The sequence below is a fragment of the Odocoileus virginianus genome, chromosome 2 (genome assembly GCF_023699985.2).
Source record: "Odocoileus virginianus isolate 20LAN1187 ecotype Illinois chromosome 2, Ovbor_1.2, whole genome shotgun sequence".
Taxonomy (NCBI): domain Eukaryota; kingdom Metazoa; phylum Chordata; class Mammalia; order Artiodactyla; family Cervidae; genus Odocoileus; species Odocoileus virginianus.
The window spans coordinates 58641150-58656869 of NC_069675.1; the positions used below are offsets into that span (position 1 = coordinate 58641150).

At 38.5% G+C, this 15720-nt stretch overlaps 1 protein-coding gene across 8 annotated transcripts in view; it reads right to left on the bottom strand.

Moving 5' to 3' along the window:
• WDPCP (WD repeat containing planar cell polarity effector) overlaps positions 1 to 15720 on the bottom strand; it is a 273308-nt gene that overhangs the window by 62534 nt on the left and 195054 nt on the right. The window contains exon 13 of one of the 8 annotated variants that reach the window (XR_011492660.1): positions 3436 to 3571. The exons of the other annotated variants lie outside the window; for them this stretch is intronic. The gene's annotated coding sequence lies outside the window, so the exon portion shown is untranslated. The remainder of the gene's footprint in view (positions 1 to 3435; positions 3572 to 15720) is intronic. 8 annotated transcript variants of the gene reach the window in all.

Consider the following 15720-nt stretch of genomic DNA (forward strand, 5'->3'; position numbering starts at 1 on the left):
AGTTGCTCAGTCGTGTCTGACTCTTTGCGACCCCATGGACTGCAGCACACCAGGCCTCCCTGTCCATCACAAGCTCCCGGAGTTTACTCAAACTCATGCCCATTGAATCGGTGATGCCATCCAGCCATCTCATCCTCTGTCATCCCCTTCTCCTCCTGCCCCCAATCCCTCCCAGCATCAGGGTCTTTTCCAACGAGTCAACTCTTTGCATGAGGTGGCCAAAGTACTGGAGTTTCAGCTTCAGCATCAGTCCTTCCAATGAACACCCAGGACTTATCTCCTTCAGGATGGACTGGATGGATCTCCTTGCAGTCTAAGGGACACTCAAGAGTCTTCTCCAACACCACAGTTCAGAAGCATCAATTCTTCGGTGCTCAGCTTTCTTCATAGTCCAACTCTCACATCCATACTGACTGTTGGAAAAACCATAACTTTGACTAGATGGACCTTTGTTGGCAAAGTAATATCTCTGCTTTTTAATATGCAGTCTGGGTGGGTCATAGCTTTTCTTCTGAGGAGCAAGTGTCTTCTTTTAATTTCATGGCTGCATAATGTGAAGAGATATGGCTAAAAAGAGCTTATAGATAAAACAAAATTCTGAAAAATACTCAAGTAATCAAAAGAAATGAAAAGAGGAACAAATATTAGAAGAGATAAACAGAAAAAAAAATGGTAGATTGACTTTCAACCACATATATAAGTAAGTAATTATTAATGAGTCAGACACTCCAATAAAAAAACAGAAGATTGCTAGAATGGGTAAAAAAGCAAAACTCAATTATATGCTAGTTTACAAGAAATCTACTATACAGACACAGTGGACAGTAAATGGATGGAAAACAATGCTAGAATGATTAAAATTACTAGATAAAATAGACTTCAAAAACAAGGAGCCATAAGAGGAAGACATTAACAGTCATAAATGGGCTTCCTTGGTTGTCCAGTGGTTAAGAGTAAGCCTTGCAATGCAGGGTACTGGTTTGGACCAGAATGAACACTGGTTCAATCACTGGCCCAGGAAAATCCCACATGCTGCAGAGCAACTAAGCCTTGGCCCTACAATGACTGTGCCTGTGCACCACAATTGCTGAAGTCTGTGTACTCTGGAAGAGCCCATGCTCTGAAACAAGAGAAGACACCAACAATCAGAAACCCCATACACTGCAAGTATAGAGTAGCCCCCATTCACCACAACTAGAGAAAGCCCTTGTGTAGCAATGAAGAACCAGCACAGCCAAATGTAACTAACAACAACAACAAAAAAGTTATATATAAAAAATGATAATTGTCTCTAGGGTTAATTGCAGTTGCTTCCTGCCTCTTTGGAGATTCCAAGATCAGCAGATAGGTCTGACCCAGACTCCTAGCAGATTACTGTTTCTGTCATGGATCCTGGAGCATGTGAGATTTTGTGTGTGCCATTTAAGAGTGACGTCACTTTTTTGCTTGAATATATTTTTCCATGCTTTCACTTTCAACCTATTTGTGTCTTTGAGTCTAAAGTAAGACTCTTCTAGACAACATATAGTTGGGTCGTGTTTTTTCCTAGTCTTTAAATCTCTGTACTTTAATTGGTGGGATTAATGTATTTTCATTTAGAGTGATTACTGATAAGGAAGTTTAGTTCTGTCATTTTACTGTATTCTACATCTATCTTTTTGTTCCATAATTCCTGCAATATTGTCTTCTTTTCCATATGGTTGATTTTGTCTAGTGTACCATTTTGATCCTTCTCTTTCCTCTTTTGTATTTATTTTAGTTATTTCATTAGTGGTTACTCTAAAGATTATAATATCTTAATTTTATAAAAATATAAGTTTAAATGATACCAACTTTATAGCATATAATACTTTGCTTCTATATATAGCTCTATCCTCTCCTTTTTTTATTACTGTCAGAAAATATCTTTAAACACTGTGTGCCCATTAACAGATGTACAATTCTTGTTGTATGCATTGTTTTTAAAATCAAATGGGGAAAAAAAGAGTCACAAACCAAAAATATAATAATACTGATTTTTTATTTACCTACATAGTTATCTTTCCTTGTCTTGTTTATTTCTTCCAAGAGCTTTGAATTACTGTCCTTTCATTTAAGCCTGACAGACTCTCTTTAGTATTTCTATAAGGAAGGTCAACTAGCAATGGACTTCCTCAGTTTTTATCTGGGAATATCTTACTTTTCCTTCATTTTTTAAAGGACAGTTTTGCCAGGTGGAGAATTCTTGGTTGACTCTTTTCTTTAGATCTTTAAAATGTTATCCTGCCACCTTCTGTCGCCCATGGTTTGTAATGAAAAGTCAGCTGTTAGTCTTATTGAAGAGCTCTTCTACAAGACCAGTTGCTTTTTTCTTGCTGCTTTTAAGACTCTCTGTCTTTATTTTTTGACATTTTGATTTTGTGTTTTGATGTGAATCTCTTTGAGTTGATTCTACTTGAATTTCATTGTGTTTTTTTGGATATATAGATTTCTGCCTTTAGTCAAAATTTTCTTACCTTCTAAGACTCTCATAATGGATACTCTTGAAAGCAACCCACCTGCCCCTCAGATTCTCTTCATTTTTTTCACTCTTTTTCGTCTCTGCTTCTCTGATTTGATAATTTTAATTGTCCTATTCTCTGATTCTGTCTTTTGCCTGCTCAAATCTGCTGTTGAGCCCATCTAGTGGATTTTTCATTCTAGCTATTATACCTTTTAAGCTCCAAATTTTCTATTCGGTTTCTTTTAATTAAATTATCTGGTAAGACATTATTCTTCTGATCTCCTTGACGTCTGTTACTTCTCTAAGCTTATATAAGACAGCTAACTTAAACTCCTATTCTAGTAAGCCCAATGTTTGTGCTTCCCATGCTATTTTTCCCCTGTGCATGGGCCACACTTTCCTGCTTTTTTATATGCCTTTTAATTTTTGTTGGGAATAATATGTTTTGAATATAATACAGTGATAACTTTGGAAATAAAATTATTCCAGATTTTACTGTTGTTGCTTTTGAGGAAAGTCATCCACTTGTCTAGTGATATTCTCAAAGCCTATATTTATTGTCATATGTGATCAATGAAATCTGTTTCATTACCTCAGCAATCAGCCAAATATTTTTAACATCCTGACAGACTGATGTGACAGATTCTTTTAAAAAATTCTGAAGCAACAAGCAAGCAATCCTCTCCGTCTTTGTAGACTGGATCGGAGCTAAGGCACACTTTCACTCTTTAGCCAGTGTACCTATGTACAGTTCAGCCTCAGAAGTCCATTCATGCTTGTGCAGAGCCCAAAACTGCTCCAGAGTTTTAACTCTGGGGTTCTCTCAGGTTTTTTATGAGCAAGCATCCAGATATGGGCATATGTGTGGAGCCCCTGATTTCCTGGCATATGAGGCAATCCTTTAAGGACTTTATTTCCCTTATATTTAAAATGGAAAACTAAAAAGGACCCACCGTATAGCACAGGGGACTCTGCTCAGTGCTGTACAGCAGCTTGGATGGAGAAAGTCTGCAGCAGAATGGATACGTGTCTGTGTACGGCTGAGTCACTCTGCTGTGCACCTGAAGCCATCACAACACTGTAAGTCGGCTGTACTCCAACATAAAATAAAAAGTCAAGTTACAAAAAAGAATTTAATTCCTCCCCAAATCTTCCTTTTAGCCTTCTGTCTCTCAGGTCTTTCTGTCGATCCACTGCTTTACCCACTCTTCATCCTTTGCCTAAGAGACCGCTCTGCATATTATGTCTTGAAATGCTTTTGATGTACACAAATGCTTTTGCCAAACATGTTCCAGTCTGAAGGAGGTGGAATAAAAACAAGTGTCTACAATGGCCCCTTTGGAAATGACAAAACCAAATTCATGACCAGTCTTTGAGGTAAAAGTCCATTGTTGACCTCTGGCAACTAGCTGACACCAGAAATGGTGACCGCTGTCCCCATGGCCACTGTCATACTAGGGAATGGGGGATGGCAGACATGTTTCCTTACCGAGTTAGTGGTCTCTGTCCTTATTAAGCATGTCCCTGATTACTGCAAGTTTTAAAAAATATGATCCTAGAGTTTTTTAAAAGTTAATTTTGTCAGTTTTTGTTTGCGTAGTGTTTGCTTCATTGGAAGGACTGATTCTTGGAGCTCTACTCTGATGTTTTCATGGTGTCTCTCCCACTTCTATTTATAGGACCCAATGTGACATTCATGAGAATATCATTTTGAGATCTCCTACTGAAGGGAATGTAACTGACAGCCCCAGCTGTTCGATTTTGAAATCTGTTGCTGTGTTTTTGTGTTAATGCTACACTTTCCACAAGCTCCTCTGAGGCAATAAATGAGGGCACTGAGGGATACTAAGGCAGTTCTGTTCCTGACTGACGTCAGACTGCTGGAGTGGGCAGTATTGGCTTGAGGACTCCTGATAGATGAGCCCAACCTTTCTTTGAATTGTTCTGTGGTGTGCTGGAATGGGGATGGAGACTGTGAATGGGCAGTGGTTAGTAAGTAGACAGTAACATAGGTTGACTACTACTAAGTTGTATTAATGTCCTAAGGAAGAATAATCAGAGACTGAGTGTTCTTTATACTTAATGGCTAAGTGTGGCAGCCAGAAAGCCACTCTGGTAGCTTACTTGTTGTTATTGTTCAGTCACTAAGTTGTGTCCAACTCTTTCTGACCCCACGAACCACAGCACACCAGGCTTCTCTGTACTTCACTATTTCCTGGAGTTTGTTCAAATTCACATCCATTGAGTCAGTGATGCTATGTAACCATTTCATTCTGTGCCAAGCTCTTTTCATTTTGCCTTCAATCTTTCACAGCATCAAGATCTATTCCAATGATTGACTCTTTGCATCAGGTGGATAAAGTATTGGAGCTTCAGCATCAGTCCTTTCAATAAATATTCAGGATTAATTTCCTTTAGGATTGACTGATTTGATCTCTTAGCTGTCCAAAGGACTCTCAAGAGTCTTCTCCAGCACCAAATTGGAAATCATAAATTCTTTGGCACTCAGACTTCTTTATGGTCCAACTCTCACATCCATACATGACTACTGGAAAAACCACTGCTTTTGACTACACAGAACTTTGTCAGCAAAGGGATGTCTCTGTTTTTTAATATGCTGTCTAGGTTTGTCATAGCTTTTCGTCCAAGGAGCAAGCGTCAAGAGGGTCTTTAGTTTTCCTTCACTTTCTGCCATTAGAGAGGTATCATCTGCATATCTGAGGTGGTTATTTCTCCCAGCAATCTTGATTCCAGCTTGTGATTCATCCAGCCCAGAATTTCGCATGATGTAAATGAACAGGGTGAAAATACACAGCTTTCTGAAACTCCCTTCCCAATTCTGAACCAGTCTGTTGTTCCATGTAAGGTTCTAACTGTTGCTTTTTGACTGCATACAGGTTTCTCAGGAGACAGGTAAGGTGGTCTAGTATTTCCATCTCTTCAATAATTTTCCACAGTTTGTTGTGCTCCACACAGTCAAAGGCTTTAGTATAGTCAATGGACCTGAAGTAGATGTTTTTTCTAAAATCCCCTTGCTTTTTCCATGCTCCAACGAATGTTGGCAATTTGATCTCTGGTTCCTCTGCCTTTTCTAAACCCGGCTTGTACATCTGGAAGTCCTTGGTTCATATACTGCTGAAGCCTAGCTTGAAGGATACTGAGCAGAACCTTACTAGCATGTGAAATAAGTGCAACTGTACAATAGTTTGAACATTCTTTGGCACTGCCCTTCTTTGGGACTGGAATGAAACCTGATCTTTTCCTGTTCTGTGGCCAAAGCTGCCTTTTCCAAATTTGCTGACATACTGGAGTGCAGCATTTTAACAGCATCATCTTTTAGGATTTGAAATAGGTAAGGTGAAATTCCATCACTTCCAGTAGCTTTTTTTGCAGTAATGCTTCCTAAGGCACACTTGACTTTTACACTCCAAGATGTCTGGCTCTAGGTGAACACCACCATGGTTATTTGGGTCATTAAGACTTTTTCTCTCTATAGTTCTTCTGTGTATTCTTGCCATCTCTTCTTAATCACTTCTGCTGCTGGTAGGTCCTTGCCATTGCTGTCCTTTATCACGCCCATCATTGCATAAAATGTTCCCTTGATATCTCCAGTTTTCTTGAGGAGATCTCTAGTCCTTCCCATTCTGTTGTTTTCCTCTACTTATTTGCATTGCTCATTTAAGATAGCCTTCTTATTTCTCCTTGTTATTCTGTGTAACTCTGCATTCAGATGGGTGTATCTTTCCCTTTCTCTCTTGCTTTTTCTTCTCTTCTTTCCTCAACTATTTGAAAAGCCTCGTCAGACAACCACTTTGCCTTCTTGCATTTCTTTTCCTTTGGGATGTTTTTCATCACCACCTCCTATACAATGTTATGAACCTCCATCCATAGTTCTTCAGAAACTCTGTCCACCAAAAAATCCCTTGAATCTATTCATCACCTCCACTGTATAATTATAAAGTGATTTGATTTAGATTATACCTGAATGCTCCAGTGACTTCCCATACTTTCTTCAATTTAAGTCTGAATTTTGTAATAAGGTGTTAATGATCTGAGCCACAGTCAGCTGCAGGTCTTGTTTTGGCTGACTGTATAGAGCTTCTCCATCTTGGCTGCAAAGAATATAATCTGTCTGATTTCAGTACTGACCATTTGGTGATGTCTATGTGTAGAGCCGTCTTGTGATGTTGGAAAAGGATGTTTGCTATGACCAGTGTGTTCCACTGACAGAACTCTGTTGGCCTTTGCCTTGCTTCATTTTGTACTCCAAGTCATGTTACTCCAGGCATCTCTCAACTTCCAACTTTTGCATTCCAATCCCTATGATGAAAAGGACATCTTTTGTTGCTGTTCTAGAAGGTGTTCTAGGTCTTCATAGAAACAATCAACTTTGGCTTCTTCAGCATCAGTGGTTGGTGCATAGACTTGGAATACTGTGATATTGAATGGTTTGCCTTGCAAATGAACCAAGATCATGCTATCATTTTGGATGTTGCATCCAAATACTGTATTATGACTCTTTTTTTTTTTTTTAAACTATGAGGGCTACTCCATTTCTTCTAAGGGGTTCTTGCCCACAGTAGATATTAATACTCATCTGAATCAAGGTCTCCCATTTCTGTCCATTTTAGTTCATTGATTCCTAAAATGTTGATGTTCACTCCTGCCACCTCCTGTTTGACACATGCAATTTACCCTGATTCTTGGAACTAACATTACAGCATTGTACTTTACTTCCACCACCAGACACATCCACAACTGAGCATCATTTCCACTTTGGCCCAGCTGCTTCATTATTTTTGGACCTAGAGGTAACTGCCCTCTGCTCTTCCCCAGAAGCATACTGGACATCTGCCAACCTTGGGGGCTCATCTTTGGTGTTATGTTGTTTTGCCCCTTCATTTTGTTCATGGGGTTCTCGTGGCGAGAATACTGTAGTAGGTTGCCATTTCCTCCCCTAGTGTACCACATTTTGTCAGAACTCTTCATTATGACCCATTTGTCTTAGGTCACCCTGCACGGCATGGCTCATAGCTTCACTGAGTTATGCAAACCTCTTCACCACAACAAGGCTGTGATCCATGTAGGGGTATCAACATAATAAAGGACATATATGACAAGCCACAGTTAATATCATTCTCAATGGTGAAAAGCTGAAAATATTTCCTCTAAGATCAGGAGGAAGACAAGATGTCCACTCTTGCCACTTTTATTAAATATAGTTTTGGAAGTCCTAGCCTTGCAATCGAAGAAGAAAGAAAAGGAATCCAAGTTGGAAAAGAAGTAAAAGTATCAATGTTTGCAGATGACATACTGAACGTAGAAGATCCTAAAGACACTACCAGAAAACTAATACTAGAGCTTATCAATGAATTCAGTAAAGTTTCAGGAAACGAGTTTAATACACAGAAACCTGTTACATTTCTATACATTAACAATGAAAGCTCCAAAAGAGAAATTTAAGACAATCCCATCTGCCAATGCTACAAAAAAGAATAAAATACCAAGGAATAAACCTGCCTAAGGAGACAAAAGAACTGTATCCCAAAACTGTAAGATGCTGATTTAAAAAATTGCTGATGACACAAACAAATGGTGAGATATACTGTGTTCTTGGATTGGAAGAAGCAATATTGTCAAAATGACTATACTGTCCAAGGCAATCTACAGGTTCAATGAAATCCCTATGAAATTACCAATGGAATTTTTCACAAAACTAAAATAAAAATTTTTTTTAATTTGTGTGAAACACAAAAGACTTCAATGAGCTGAAGCAATCCTGAGAGAGAAAAAGAGAGCTGGAGGAATCAGGCTCCCTGACATCAGACTATACCACAAAGTTACAGTACTCAAAACAGTACAGTATGGGCACAAAAACAGAAATATAGATCAATGGAATAGGATAGACAGTCCAGAAATAAATTCACAGACCTGTGGTCAATTAATATACAACAAAGGAAGCAAGCTTATACAATGAGAAAAGATAGTCTCTTCAGTAGTCTCTGGGATAACTGGACAGCTACATGTAAAGAATGAAATTAGAACATTCTCTAACACCATGCACAAAAATAATGTAAAAATGGATTAAAGACCTAAAGGGAAGACCACAACACAATAAAACTCTCAATGGAAAACACAGGCAAAACATTCTTTGATATAAACCTCAGCAATATCTTTTTGGATCCACCTCTTAGAGTAATGAAAATTAAAACAAAAATAAAAAAATGGGGGTACTCCCTTCTTGGTCCAGAGCTTAGGATTTCACCTGCCAATGCAGGGGATGCAGGTTCAATTCCAGGTCAGGGAGCTAAGTTCCCACACACCTCATGGTGGAAAAGAAAAAAACATAAACAGCAAAAAACTATGTTAACAAACTCAAGAGGCTTTTAAAAATGGTCCACTAAAAAGAGGGCGGGGGGAACCTAATTAAACTTAAAAGCATTTGCAGAGCAAAGGGAACCATAAACAAAACAAAAAGACAACACACAGAATGGGAGAAAATATTTGCAACATACAGATAGCTCATGCACCTAAATATCAAAAAAGCAAACAACCTAATCAAAAACTAATTAGAAAGGGCTTCCCTGGTGGCTCAATGGTAAAGAATCTGCCTGTCTCAATGCAGGAGACATGGGTTCGATCCCTGATCTGGGAAGATCCCACATGCCAAGGAGCAACTAAGCCTGTGTGCCACAACATTGAGCCTGTGCTCTAGAGCCCAGGATCTTTAACTGCTGAGGCTCACACATCCTAGACCCCATGCTCTCCATCACAAAAAGCCACTGAGTGACAAGCCTGTGCACTGCAACTAGAGAGTAGCCCTTAGAAGCAGCACAGCCAACAATAAATAAAATTATATGTTAAAAGTTGTTTTTAAATGGGCAGAAGATCTGAATAGATATTTCTCCAAAGAAGACATATAGATGGGCAAAAAGCACATGAAAAGATGCTCAATGCCACTACTTATTACATAAATGCAATTAAAACTTGCAACGAAGTGTCACTTCTCATCAGTCAGAATGGTCAGCATCAAAAAGTCTACAAATAGTAAATGCTACAGAACATGTCGAGAAACAGGAACCCTCCTACACAGTGGAAGGGAATGCAAATTGGTACAACCAACATGGAGAATCAGTATGGAGCACTGTATGGACATTCCTTTAAAAAGTAAATATAGAATTACTATGTGATCCAGAAATTCCACTCCTAGGCATACACCCAGTTACGTCAGATTCTTTGCTACCACATGGACTATACAGTCCATGGAATTCTCCAGGCCAGAATACTGGAGTGGGTAACTTTTCCCAAATATCATATGATATCACTTATATGTGGAGTTTTTTAAAAATTATACAAATGAACTTAACTAGTAAACAGAAACAAACTCAAAGAATTAGAAAATAAACTTACAGTTACCAAAGGAGAAATTGTGTGGGGGAAGGGCTAAAGTAGCAGTTTAGGATTAACATGTATATATACTACTACTCATCTCACACACTACCAAAGTGATGCTCAAAATTCTCCAACCCAGCCTTCAACAGTATGTGAACCGTGAACTTCCAGATGTTCAAGCTGGATTTAGAAAAGGCAGAGGAACCAGAGATTAAATTGCCAACATCTGCTGGATCATCGAAAAACCAAGAGAATACCAGAAAGACATCTATTTCTGCTTTACAGATTATGCCAAAGCCTTTGATTGTGTTGATCACAACAAACTGGAAAATTCTTAGAGATGAGAATACCAGACCATCTTACCTGCCTCCTGAGAAATCTGTATGCAGGTCAAGAACCGGGCATGGGACAACAGGCTGGTTCCAAATTGGGAAAGGAGTACCACAAGGCTGTATACTGTCACCCTGCTTATTTAACTTATATGCAGAGTACATTGTGTGAAATGCCAGGCTGGATGAAGCACAAGCTGGAATCAAGATTGCCAGGAGAAATATCAATAAACTCAGATACACAGATGACACCACCCTTATGGGAGGAAGCGAAGAAGAACTAAAGAGCCTCTTGATGAAAGTGAAAGAGGAGAGTGAAAAAGTTGGCTTAAAACTCAACATTCAGAAAACAAAGATCATGGCTTCAGGTCCCATCACTTCATGGCAAATAGATGCAGAAACATTGGAAACAGTGACAGACTTTATTTTGGGGGGCTCCAAAATCACTGCAGATGGTGACTGCAGCCATGAAATTAAAAGACAATTGCTCCTTGGAAGGAAAGTTATGACCAACCTAGACAGCATATTAAAAAGCAGAGACATTACTTTGCTGACAAAGGTCTGTCTAGTCAAAGCAATGGTTTTTCCAGCAGTCATGTATGGATGTGAGAGTCGAACTATAAAGAAACCTGAGCACCGAAGAATTGATGCTTTCGAATGGTGGTGTTGGAGAAGACTCTTGAGAGTCCCTTAGACTGCAAGGAGATCCAACCAGTCCATCCTAAAGGAAACCAGTCCTGAATACTCATTAGAACATCTGATGCTGAAGCTGAAACTCCAATACGTTGACCACCTGATGCAAAGAACTGACTCATTTGAAAAGACCCTGATTCTGGGAAAGATTGAAGGCGGGAGGAGAAGAAGACTACAGAGGATGAGATGGTTCAATGGCATCACTGACTCAGTGGACACTGGAGTTGGTGATGGACAGGGAGGCCTGGAGTGCTGCAGTCCATGGGGTCGCAAAGAGTCAGACACAACTGATCTACTGCACTGAGCTGAATCTGAAGAATATTTTGATACAGAAGCCCAAATGGATTAAGACGATCTGTGTGTCAGATCCTTTTCCTTGCCTCCAGTAAGACAAAGGACACCCATGTAGGGATGACTTTCTCCAGCTTGAGGGCACTAGCTCTGTTCCTTGGAAGCATGTGTTCTTTTCTTACAAATAAGGTATTGCGGAAATGACATGAATTTCCTGACTCTTGCTATGTCTTAGAAGGTAAAGAATGATATGCTATACTAAGTTAGTAATGCAATAGCTCTCTTTAATAAAAATTTGCCAAGTACTTTTTAAAAATCATAGTTGTATTTGTATTCATTTACTATTTCAGTCCTATTACTGTTTATTCATGGTTTTAAAAATTAGCAATAACAATGTATCTGTGGAATACCTTACAGATGTAAAAGTGTTTTTTAATAATTGCTTTATTGGATACAGTACTCCCAAGAGATAGCAGAGGCAGGTGATTCGATTTTCCATTTTACAGATAAAGAACTTGCCACCTGTTTCTTGAGTCTTTGGAAGAACTGGGATGACTCCAATTCCCTTTCAACTCCACCAATTAGATGCTTAGGTACAATTCACAGGCAGTTAAAATCTCTATATTTCAGGTAACGACTTACTTAAAACATCTCCCAATCTTCTATATGGTCTACCTCAGTCTCTGCTTTCCATTAGTCCCAGAGACACTTCCTGACCAACTGAGAAAAGCCCTTGGTCCCAGGGTGTACTTAGCTTTGCAGTATTTCTTCTTTCTCCTTGCAGCCATTGTATCTGTTACTTATCCTCTATCATCATTCTTCCTATTATCTCTGTCTTCATCTCTTCCTTACTGCCCCTTCATTCTCTGTCCATACACTGTTTCCCTCCTTTCTCCCCTGCCTATTTTCTCTCCCTCTTCCATGCATATCTCAATACAATCACCCCAACATTAGCTTCTTAAGATAATTCAACCACATCATTCTGGAATGTGCAACTGCATGAAAGCATCCACAATGTCATCAAATGGTCTTGCGCTATTTCTCTCATGTTTACAAATATAAAGTTGCATTCCCAAAGCATATCAACAGATTTTATTTAAGTATATTTTCAAACAATCTCATTAGAAAATAGACAAAGGACATGAAGAGATATCTCACTAGGATATACAGATGGGAAATAAACACATGGAAAGAGCCTCATCGTCACTAGCCACGAGGAAAACACAAATGAAAACCACAATGAAACATAACTACACATCTAAAATTAAAAAATTATGATAGTGTTGCCACGGATGATGAGAAACTGAATTTCTGACACACTGCCAGTAGGAATGCAAAATGACACAGCCACTCTAAAAACAGTATGGCATCTCTGTAGAGAACTAACACCCACAGCCTAGCATGTGACTTAGCAGGCACTCCTCAGCATTTATGAAGAGAAGTGAAAATTCACATCTACACAAAAATCTATAGTTGAATGTTCACAGAAACTTTATTTGCAATAGTCCCAAACTGAAATAACCAAAATGCCCCATGATATGCAAATTACTTGATTTTTAAAATTGTACCTTACAATAAAATTGTACCTTACAGAATTTCTTAAGAGTCAGATTGGTGGCTTTATATGTATCTGTTAAAAAGTAGTATCCATTTAAACATTTCTGAAAAACTTTTGAAGCTTTTTTTTAAAACTCTTTTATAAAGAGATGGGAATACTAGGCCACCTTACCTGCCTCCTGAGAAACCTGTATGCACATCAAGAAGCAACAGTTAGAACCAGATATGGAACAATGGACTAGTTGATAATTGGGAAAGCAGCATGTTAAGGCTGCATGTTGTCGTACTGCTTACTTAACTTATATGCAGAGTACGTCACGCGAGATGCCAGGCTAGAGGAAGCACAAGCTGGAATCAAGATTGCTGGGAGAAATATCAATAACCTCAGATATGCAGAAGACACCACCCTTATGGCAGAAAGCAAAGAATAACTAAGAGCCTCTTGATGAAGCTGAAAGAAGAGAGTGAGAAGAGCTGGTTTAAAACTCAACATTCAGAAAAGAAAGATCATGGCATCCAATCCCATCACCTCATGGCAAATAGATGGGGAAGCAGTGGAAATAGTGACAGACTTTATTTTCTTTGGCTCCAAAATAACTGTGGACAGTGATTGCAGTCATGAAATTAAAACACACTTGCTCCTTGGAAAAAAAGCTATGACCAACCTAGACAGCATATTAAAAAGCAGAGACATTATTTTGCCAACAAAGGTCTGTACAGTCAGGGCTATAGTTTTTCCAGTAGTTGTGTATGGATGTGAGAGTTGGACCATTAAAAAGGCTGAGCACCGAAGAACTGATGCTTTTGAACTGTGGTGTTGGAGAAGACCCTCGAGAGTCCCTTAGACTGCAAGGAGATCCAACCAGCCCATCCTAAAGGAAATCAGTCCTGAATATTCACTGGAAGGACTGATGCTGAAGCTGAAACTCCAGTACTTTGGCCACTTGATGTGAAGAACTGACTCATTTGAAAAGACCTTGATGCTGGGAAAGACTGAAAGTGGGAGGAGAAGGGGACGACATAGGACGAGATGGTTGAATGGCATCACCGACTTGATGTACATGAGTTTGAGTAAACTCCGGGAGCTGGTGATGGACAGAGAAGCCTGGCATGCTGCAGGCCATGGGGTCACAAAGAGTCGGACATGACTGAGCGACTGAGCTGAACTGAACTGAGACTTCTGAGGTCAGATGGACTCAAGTTACAATCCTGGTCTGCCATATATTATATATAATCATTGGATAAGTTAGTCAATCCCCCTGAATGTCCTCATCTATAAAACAAGGATAATACATGCTTACATATTATGATGTGAAGATTAAATGTGATCATGTATAAAGTCCTTAGCTTTAACTGGCACACAATAAATAGTAATCTTTCACAAAATACAAATAGCTTTTATATATATACACATATATCTATATATGAAAATGTATGCTTATAACGATTAGTAGAAAAAAGAGATCAATATTAAAGCAGGTTGGGGAGACAGCGTATACTGGAAATCTCCAGATTTTCCTCTCAAGTTTGCCTCAAATTTCATTGCTCCAAACAATAAAGTTTATTACCTAAAATTTTTAAATAAGAATTAATTTAATATGACAAAAATTAAAGCAGCAGGGTGCCAAATTTCACTTATTTGTCATCACTTTAAGATATTATTTCAACTGTGGTTATGATGACTAATTTGACAAAATGGTGACAGGAACATTTGACAAAAATATATCAAGAACCTTATAAATGTAAGTAACTTCTGACTAGGAAATTTCACTTATAGGAATTCACTCTCAGGAAATAATCAGATAAATGCACAAATATAAATGTGTGTGTGCATGCCTGTGTGCGTGCATGAATACACTTGTGAGGATACATGAATATGGTGTCTATTACAGCACTGCTCATAGTAGCAAAATTTGGAAATAGTCCATGTCCATGAATAAGAGGATGGCTGGTGGTACGTCTTTATAATGCATGATATGAATCTATTTTTACTGACATGACAAGAAGAAGGCAATGATACTATACTGTGAAAGAAAATCATCTATTACTTCTACAATCAGGAAGTTACTTTTATTTAAGCCAAAATGTAGCCTAATGTTCTAAACTACAATGACAATATGCAGTCCTGTGGATCAGGAAGAGTTGAATTCATGGGAGAGCTTTAAACAACATTTATTCATAAAATCTATGAAATAAAAGACAAATACATATCCTCTCAGCAATAACCACATGTGATCAGAGTGTTCAAGAAAGATTTCACCAAAGTAATGTCTCTTTTTCAGTCATTTCAACACTTCTGAGGCACTTATGTTACCTTTTTGAGGGAAGCTAATATTTGTTACATCCCTAAAACTTAGATAGATGCTCCTTAGTTCTCTAGGTACTGACAAAAATCAAGCATCTCTTTAAATTAAATTTTATGAGATAGTTAATAAGAATCAGAACCTATATAGCAAGCTGAATATTTTATTATTTGACCATGGTTATCAGGGAAAAGCAAAATGGAAGTGAGGAGAATTTAAACAGTTGGAACTGAATGGTACTTATACTATCTACTCTAGAATATTTCAGATGGGTGCCGATAAGTGGAAATAAGGTTACAATATCTGTTCATAGTTTTTTGAGTTCTAATAAGCTTAAAATGTAATAAAAGAGTAAAGAATTATTAATGTTATATCTATACTTTATCAAACACACAAGAAGCATTTCCCATAAAAATAAACATATTCTGAAACTTATTTATTGCTGCTGCTGCTGCTAAGTCACTTCAGTTGTGTCCCACTCTTTGTGACCCCATAGATGGCAGCCCACCAGGCTCCCCCGTCCCTGGGATTCTCCAGGCAAGAATACTGGACTGGGTTGCCATTTCCTTCTCCAATGCATGAAAGTGAAAAGTGAAAGTGAAGTTGCTCAGTCATGTCCAACTCTTTGCAACCTCATGGACTGCAGCCTACCAGGCTCCTCCATCCATGGGAT